General features: G+C 49.1%; 1 pseudogene; it reads left to right on the forward strand.

The window, feature by feature from the left end:
* The first annotated feature begins 8071 nt into the window (after positions 1-8071).
* Positions 8072-8539, forward strand: LOC102143651 (small ribosomal subunit protein uS17-like; annotated as a pseudogene).
* The last annotated feature ends 904 nt before the right edge of the window (positions 8540-9443 follow it).

Raw genomic sequence — 9443 nt, forward strand, 5'->3', positions numbered from 1 at the left:
AAAATTAGCCAGGTGTGATGGTGCATGCCTGTAATCCCAGCTACTCGGGAGACTGAGGTAGAAGAATCGCTTGAACCCGGGAGGCAGAGGTTGCGGTGAGCTGAGGTCACGCCACTGCACTCCAGACTGGGCGACAGAGTGAGACTCTTTCTCAAAACAAAAAAAGCACTGGAGAAAGGTTCTAGAATGAGGCAAATTGAACAGAACAGGAAACAGGGAAGAGATGAGCACAGGAGGCAAATACAAATGGAGGTTCGGGGAGTTGACAGCCTCCCTTTTGTAGCAAGCCCTGCCCTTTCTTTCTATGACAGTTTAAATTATTCACATCAGGACAATGGAAAGAATATAGATAGCAAAATAAAAAATGCGTCAGGGCCAGGCGGGCCCAGGATTCATGTGCGGTGGAAACAGAGCCCAGGTAGGAGGAAGGGCTGCCCGCCCTGCACCCAGGAGTGGTCTGGGCTTTGGGTGGCTGCAGTCAGGGCTGATATTCCAGTCACTCAGTATCTACATCACCTCCAGAGTGTTGACAGAGCTGGAGCCAAACTGCATGCCCCCAGGGGCAGACCTGGGACATTTAGGGAGCTGTGTGAGTCAGACAAGGCCTGGGGACACCCACAGACCACAACCTCTCTGGGGCCAGGCTGAGGGCTGCCTGGTGTTCGCCTGCTCCCAGAGTGGCTGACACTTTGTGCCAGCCTCCTGCCTATCCTGAGCTGACCTTTCACTGGCAAGTCCCGGGTCCCCTGGGTAACCATCAGTTAATCAAATATAAGCAGGCTTATGTGCTGCCAGGACGGGGTGGGGAGAGGTTCTCCCTCCCCTTCCTAGGTAATTAGGAAGTGGCTCCTAGAGGCCTGGGCCCAACTTGGTCACCTCACCTGAAGAAAGATTCTCTCATGGGGATGCAGGACGAATGTATCAATCTCCTCAGGCTGCCGCAACAAAAGACCACAGGCTGAGTGGCTTAAACAATAGATATTTATGTTCTCATAGTTCCGATTGCTGAAAGTCCAAGACCAAGGTTTGGTTTCCCCTGAGGCCTCTCTCCTTGGCTTGCACACGGCCACCTTCTTGCTGTATCTTCACACAGTCTTTCCTCTATGCGTGTACCCTGCCAGTGTCTCTCGTGTGTCCAAATGTTCTTCTAGGGACACCAGTTGTATTGGATTAAGCCCACCCTAATGGCCTCATTTTAACTTAATCACCTCTTTAAAGGCCCTATCTCTAAATATAGCCACATTCTGAGGTCCCGGGAGTTAGGGCTTCAATAGATGAATGGGGTGTGGGGCACAGTTCAACCCATAGCAATGAAATACTGAGAAAGACAAGGCCAGGTTCACACCAGGATGGGGAGAACAGTTCAGGGCCATGACGCTCTCAACGTCTGCTAATCCCACTGTCTCCCTGCCTGTGCTTAGGGCCTCCTCCAGGTAAAGCTTATAGAAACCAGAGGCAATATTTCTGCAGGATGGAGGTTTGGGAGAATGTTGTTCCCATAGCTGGTAGTTGCTGTCTTGCCCAGGAGCAGGAGTTGTGTATCCCCAAGTCCCAGTCCAATGCCTGGCCCAGCAGGGAAACTCTGATTGGGGCAGAACAGAGGCCATTAGTCAAGACTCTGTGTCCTTACTCATTTAGAGTCTTATTGCCAATGGAAGTGACTCCAGAATAAATTTGGGCTTCATTCACAGAGAATTGAGGCCCTCGCAGGTTTAAAAATAATAATAAAAGAAAGAGGCCGGGCACAGTGGGAGGCAGAGGTGGGCGGATCACTTGAGGTCAGGAGTTTGAGACCACCAGCCTGGCCAACATGGCGAAACCCCATCTCTACTAAAAACACAAAAATTAGCTGGGCACGGTGGCAGGTAGCTGTAATCCCAGCTACTTGAGAGGCTGAGGCAGGAGAATCGCTTGAACCCAGGAGGTGGCGGCTGCAATGAGTCAAGATCACGCCACTGCACTCCAGCCTGGGCGACAGGGAGGCTCCGTCTCAAAAAAAAAAAAAGAGAGAGAGAGAGAGAGAGAAAGAAAGAAAGAAGGAAAGAAAGAAAGAGAGAGAAAGAGAAAGAAAGAAAGAAAGAAAGAAAGAAAGAAAGAAAGAGAGAAAGAGAGAAAGAAAGAAAAAGAAAGAAAGAGAAAGAAAGAGAAAGAAAGAAGCCAGTTGCAGTTGCTTAAATCTGTAATCCCAGCACTTTGGGAGGCCGAGGCAGGCGGATCACTTGAGGTCAGGAGTTCGAGACCAGGCTGGCCAACATGGCGAAACCCTGTCTCTACTAAAAATACAAAAATTGGCTGGGCGTGGTGGTGGGTGTCTGTAATCCCAGCTACTCAGGAGGCTGAGGTAGGTGAATCGCTTGAACCCAGGAGATGGAGATTGCAGTGAGCCGGGATCACGCCATTGCACTCCAACCTGGGTGACAGAGCGAGACTCTTTCTCAAAAAAAATTAAAAGTAAAAATAAAAGTTTAAAAAATATATGACTTCAGCCCCAGACATAGTCTGGAGGCAACTGCGTGAGACAGAGAAAGAGAGACAGAGAGAGAGAGAGAGAGAGAGAGAGAGAGAGAGAGAGACAAAGATATAGACAGACAAAAACAGAGACAGAAAGAAAAAAAACTAGCTAAGAGCAGTCAACCCCCAGAAGAGTGAGAGATAATAATAACATGGTAGTTGTGTTTTTTGTCACTACGTTTTGGAGTGATTCATTATGCAGCAATAGATAACTGGAACACAGGCCAAAACACAATTGCGTGGGCAGACGCACACACACAAGTACACAAAAATCCCCCTTCACAGGACCTGCTTCGAGGCTCCTGGCAGCCAGCCTGGGTGCTGGTGCTCACACCACAGACTCTGGTGCCAGCCTGCCAGGATTCACATCCCTTTCCCACCACTTCTTAGCTGTCCAGCCTTGGGTGGGGAAACTAACACCTCTGCCTCAATTTCCTCATCTCTGAACTGGAAACCATACTGGAGCCCTCCATCTGGGATGGCTGGGAGGACTGAATGTGCTAACCCACATCAAATGCACGGGGCCATGCCAGGCATGCATGCAGTCGGCGCTTGATAACTGTTTGCTGGAATGATATGACTCAACATCTGCCTTTCTGCTTCCTAACAGGTGGGCTGAGAAACATGCCATTTCCGGCAGACACGCCGCTGACCATCTTTTTCCATCACACTGAGGTCACCAGCACGGCCTCACACTTATTTGTTTTGTAAAAATGTCAGCAGCTGGGCCAGGTACCCTCCCCCAGCCCCTGTGGAAAGTCAGCTCCCTCTCCCTTTGCAGGCGCTTGAGATCTGTCCCTGCCACTGTCATCTCTCGCCTTTGCCTTGCAAACCACAGATTAGTAGAAGACAAAACGCTGGCTAAGGGCTGACCTCAATACTTGCTTTCAGAGTCCCTTGGCCTGGCCCAGCCACAGAGCTGTGGGACACAGGATGAGCAGGAAGCAGACAATGACAGTTGGCTGGGCTTGCAACACCCTCTTGCCTCTCCTTTTGTGGGGTGGCTAAATGGTGCAGCTTTCGGGATGCCCTGGTGCCTCCTACACACTGAGGACCCACTTCCCAGAGGCAACTCCCACAGCCAGGAGGGGACAGGATCATGGCAAGGTGCTTGTGGCTTTGCCAAGTCCTCCTCACTGCCCTGGGCCCCCCGCCAGGGTACCAGCGGAGCCAGAGGCCAGGTTCTTCCCATGAGGAAGCAGGGGGTGGAACAGAATAAAGTCAGCAGTAGGCCCCTTTTCTGTCTAGTCAAGGCCCGCCTGGCCTCCAGAAAGGTCCCTCTGCCTTTTCCTCTGGGGCAACCCCTTGATTGTGCCCCATACTAAATCCCCTGTCATGGACATTCACGCTCCTCTGACTTTCCAGCTGTCTCACTTTGGGAGGACCTTTGCCACCCGTGGGCCCTGTTTCTCACTCTCCATTTGTGGTAACTGGCTGCTCTGCCCAGCAACACAACCCTGCCCTCCCATTTGACCCCGACACCTCCCTCCAGGTGGCCTCTGCCAGACCTAAAGCAGGTGCCCGGGTATCGCCTCTCCAGCCTTGTTGGGCTGCAGGATGCACAGAATTTCGATAAGTACACCAGCTCTCTTACGTGAAGTAATCCCTGCCCCAATCCCTTGGGTCACCTTGAAAAACCATTCTTAGTCTCTAATGAACCAATTGGTTCTTTAGAAAAGACACCTGGAACTTTCTTTGCAGCGATGAGCCATGTTTGTCAATGGGAGCACTATTCATATTTGGGCCTGGACAAATCCCCATTGTGTGGGACAGTCCCTCCGCATTGTTGGATGTTAAGTGTCCTTGGCCCCCTGCCTGCTACATTCCAGTCGCACCCCCTAGTCATTGTGACAACCAAAACTGCACCCCTATTTCCAAATGCTCCCACCCCCAGGTGGAACAGTCCCTGAATAGGGAAGCACCATTCATCTCAGGATAAAATTCTTTCTCTGCCACAACAATCACCAAGCAGCATTTCCCTGCAGGATCAGTTATGCGTGCTTGATCAGCCCAATCGCCCTCATCTTATTCAACCCAGAGTCAACGCCGCTGCATAAGTCTGTTCTGTTTCTGCACTCACAGACTCATACTGTGAGCAGGGACTCCAAAGTATGCCAAGGAACTCGGTCCCTAAATCTATCCTCTTTATTATAGATTGTGTGGGTTGCCCCTGATAGATAATTCTCAGCAAAGCATTTACTGAGAAATCATTTGTTTAATTTCACACGCCCCCTTCCATCACTGGCATTACTTTAAAAAATAAAAATAAAAAGTAAAAGAGCAGCCATTGTTGGAAGAGTTCCATTGGAGCTGTTTGTCAAGGTCCATTGAGTCAAAATTCCCAGTTTAACTCTGAATGCTCAACGCTCCTTCCTCTAATGTGAGGTTGGCATTTGTACCTTAAAAAGGGAGGGGAAATCGAGTCTTGAGAAAGAGAAAAGGGAATAAAATAATCCTCCCTCTATAGTGTCTATACTTTTCAACATAACATGGGAGTGCAACTACCTTTTTACCAAAACATGTCGCCAGCCTGGTGTGAAGTCCCCACACCTGGATCCACCAGGAGGGAGGAACATCCATTCCAACAGGGACATAGCTTTGCGCACACCTGCTGACACTTCTGCATGGCTGTGGGTCTAGCTGTAGTAGCTACATTGGGTCGTTTTCCTTTTTGGAACAATAGTTCTCAACACCAAGAGCTTCTTGCTGGTGTCGTAAAATCCCAGTCTCACATTGAAGACCTAATCCTGAAGGTTTTTAGTCTCCCAGAGTCCACTTGTGATGATCTGATGGACCCTAAGGCCTCTCTTCACAGAACAAGACAGACACAAGTGTGGACACACATAGGGTATGTCCACATGCGTGCACCCACTTCCACAGAACTTTGCACATAATCACAAAGCCTCCTGAAGCCTGCCCTTGGGCAGTCAATTAAGAACCCACCGCTGGTTCCACACATGAGGAAATTGAATGTAAAAGCGGCTTTGGTGGTACAAACAAATATGATTCAGTTTCAGCCGGGAAGGCGACCAACTCTCAAACTGTTTCTTCCTGAAACAAGCCACGAGCCTCGTGTAAAGACAATAACCCCTGTAAATGGAGATAGTGAGAGAAAGCTTCCAGAGACCACTGTCGTTCCTGAATACTCTGAATTTATGTGAAGTGCTAAGAAGAGAGGCCAGAAAGCAAAACAACCTGGAAAAACTCAAAACCCATTGCCCCAAAGTAAAACAATTCATGTCGATGGCAGTTCCTGTAGATAACAGCACTGCATTGCCTTCCACTTGCACAGTGCTTTACCCGGCTCAAACAGCTTTCCCCAGCATTATTCAGCAGTCTCACAACTGCTCTGTGAAGTCAGGACCACTATAATTGCCCCCATGTATGGGTTGCAACAAAGAAGAGGGCTCAAAGAGTGGAAGTGATGCCTGAAAGGACATGTTGGTTGGTAGCAGTAGTACTGTCTTAGTCTGTTCTGGTTTCTATAACAAAATCCCTTAGACTGGGTAATTTACAAACAGAAATTTAGCGGTCACAGTTCTAGAGGCTGGGAAGTCCAAGATCAAGGCATCGGCAAACTCCATGTCTGGTGAGGGCTCTCTGCTTCATAGATAGTGCCTTTACCTTGAGTCCTCACGTGGCAGAAGGGACAATCAGGCTCCCTCAAGCCTCTTTTATAAGAGCATTCATCCCATTTATGGGAGTGGAACCTTTGTGACCTAATCACCTCCCAAATACCCCACCTTTTAATACCATCACATTGGGGATTCGGTTTCAACATATGAATTTTGGAGGGGCACCAACATTCAGACTATAGCAGTAGGCAAGCCTCAACACTCAAGTGCTTGTCAAATCATGCTTGCATCATGCTTTTGCTGATGCTCTTCTTTTACATGCCATTGCTGATGTTCCATTGGCCAAAGCAAGTCATGAGGCTAAACTCAACATGAGAGGGGACTACCCATGGATGTGGATATCAGGAGGCATAACTCATTGGTGGCCATATTTGTAACCACCTACCACACACACGAGTAAAAAGCATCTCCCCTCCCACATAATGACTGAAATATCATCATTTATCTTTCAGACCATTGCCCTCTTTTTACTTGCTCTTTGAGAAATCAGGCATGGCCTTATTGAGTATCCTATGACCCAGTAATTGTATTTCAAGATATATAGCCAAGAGAAAAAAGTGCTTGTGTGCACCAAAAGCCCTGCATGCAAATTCACGTAGCAGCTTTATTCACAACAGCCTGAAACTGGAAACAACCTAAATGCCTGTCAGTCAATGGGAGAGCAAATAAACTAATCATGATATACTCATACAATAACACACTATACAGCACTGAAAAAGAACAAATTACTGCTACATATAACAACATGGATGAATATCCCAGACAATATTGAGCAAAAGAAACCAAATGCACAAGAATATGTGTTGTATGATTCTATTTATTTGAGGTTCAAAAGCAGAAAGATCAGCTGGGCGCAATGGCTCATGCCTATAATCCCAGCACTTTGGGAGGCCACGATGGAAGGATTACTTGAGCCCAGGAGTTTGAGATCAGCTTGGGCAACATAGTGAGACCGTGTCTCTATAAAAAACAAAAAATTAGCCAGGCATGGTGGCACGAGCCTGTAGTCCTAGCTACTCACAAGAGTGAGGCAGAAGGTTGGCTTAAGCCCAGAAAGTTGAGGCTGCAGTGAGTTGTGATTGCACCACCACACCACCGCACTCCAGCCCAGGTGACCCTGTCTCCAAAAAAACCAAACAAATCAAGTCTATGTTGTTACAAGTCAAAATAATGGTTACCTTTGGGGGGATAGAAAGTGGGAGGGGACAGAAGGGAGCTTCTGGAGCAGGTGCTAGAAACAGTCTCTATGTCTCTATGTCAACCTGGGTGACCATGGGTCTACACATATGTAAAGAGTCATAGACTTGTACACTTAAGATTGGTGGACTTTACTGTGCTTATAGCTTAACTGTTTTTCAAGTACAACATTAAAAGTAAGAATGGGATTCAGGTGCAGGCTCGGGGCTGGAGCCCAGGCTGCGGGGTCTGCCCCGGGCTTCAGGGGCATGTCTGGGAGGGCAGGGCCCAGGGCCCAAGTTCGGGGGTTAATTCTGGGCGTCAGTGATTTCCTAGGGATTAACTGGGGCGGAGGGTGCATGCTTTTGTGTGTATCTAGATGAGTGCTTCCTAAATCCTGGGGGCTCCGCACTTTAGTGGAGGCTCCAACATTTTAAGAGTTACCTTTTTAAAATCCATGTTTAAGAAGCTGTTTTTGGAGTTCTCTGGTCTTAAGGGTTAATCCTGTGGAAACTGACTCCTAAGGGCAAATCCAAGGAGCCTGAGGTTTTGGTATTTAATTCTGAATCCTTATGCATTACATAAGGAGTGAATCCTGGGTGGGTGACCTTGGGTCTTGGAGAATGATCCTCACTGAAAGGTGTCCGGGGTGTGAGATGGGTGATTCTGGTTTAGAGGATGAATTCTGCAGGCCCTGGGAGGTCTTCTACAGCATATAAACTGAAATAACCCCAGGCTTAGAACTGAGTATGAATTATAGACGAGTGAGCCTACCAAAAGCAGCGACCATCTTTCAAAACAAGAAGGTCCTGCTGGGAGAAACTGGCACGGAGAAGCTCCTGCAGTACTACAGAACATCAGTCTGAGCTTCAAGACACCCTAAGAGGCGACTGAGGGCAACTACATTGACAAGAAATGCCCCTTCACTGGTAACACCTCCATTCGAGGGTGGATCCTCTCTGGCATGGTGACCAAGATGACGATGCAGAGGACCACTGTCATCTACTGAGACTATCTCCACTACATCTGCAAGTACAACCACTTCAAGAAGCGCCACAAGAACATGTCCGTACACCTGTCCCCCTGCTTCAGGGACATCCAGATCAGCGACATCATCACAGTGGGCGAGTGCTGGCCCCTGAGCAAGACAGTGCGCTTCAACGGGCTCAAGGTCACTAAGACCTCCGGGCACCAAGAAGCAGTTCCAGAAGTTCTGAGGCTGGATGTGTGCCCACTCCCCACAATGAAATAAAGTTATTTCTCATTCCGCCCTCCACCCAAAAAAAAAAAAAAAACAATAAGAATGGGTTTCCTAGTGTGGCTTCTCTAGACAGGGTGGCAGCCATGGGAGGGTGCACTGAGGTGGAAGGTGGGAGGCCCCCAGCCTGGCCTCATCTGGCCTGCCCCGTGCCTTCTCCCAAGCCAGCAAGGAAAAGACCTTGCTCCTTGCTTGGGCCCTAAAGAGCTCCACATGGCGGGGTGGTCGGTGCGGGTTACTTTAGACTGGAGCACAGTGGTGGTGGCCACACAGGCACCCCGGTGGGAAATGCTTTGAAGAGCCTTTGTTCCCAAGAGTTGATCAAGGAAACAAGCCGGTAATGAACAGCAGAAATAACAATACTTAATAATGGGCAGAATCAAAATGGATTTCAATCCCTGCAGCTAATTTACCAGGAAACTTATTCCTGAGACAGGCAGCTCTCTCCCCTCATCAGACTGTAGAGTAAACAAGGAAGTGGCAGGACCAGGAGAGGGGGGAGGTGGAAGGAAAGGAGGTGGAGGGAGAGGGGAAGGGGGAAAGGAGAAGGGAGGGAGGAGCAGCGGGGTCTGAATGAGCTCTTTGAAAATGTGCAGAGACGCTGGGGAGTGGGAGTGGGCAGGGCCTAGGAAGGGTAGGAGCCCCCAAATCTCAAAGATGCCTCTCAGAGGCCCTGCAGCCTCCCCTGCCCCCATGATGGCTGTGAAGCCCAGGGCTCCTCCTCCAGATCTCCAGCTCAGCCCCTCCAGTTCTTCAACCCTTGGTACATATCCTCCACTGTTACTGCCTGCCCCGAGAGCTAAGGAAGGGGGCCTCAAGACCACACAACAATGGAAGGAAACCCCTTGTCAGGGAAGGAAGAT

The sequence above is a fragment of the Macaca fascicularis genome, chromosome X (genome assembly GCF_037993035.2).
Source record: "Macaca fascicularis isolate 582-1 chromosome X, T2T-MFA8v1.1".
Lineage (NCBI taxonomy): Eukaryota > Metazoa > Chordata > Mammalia > Primates > Cercopithecidae > Macaca > Macaca fascicularis.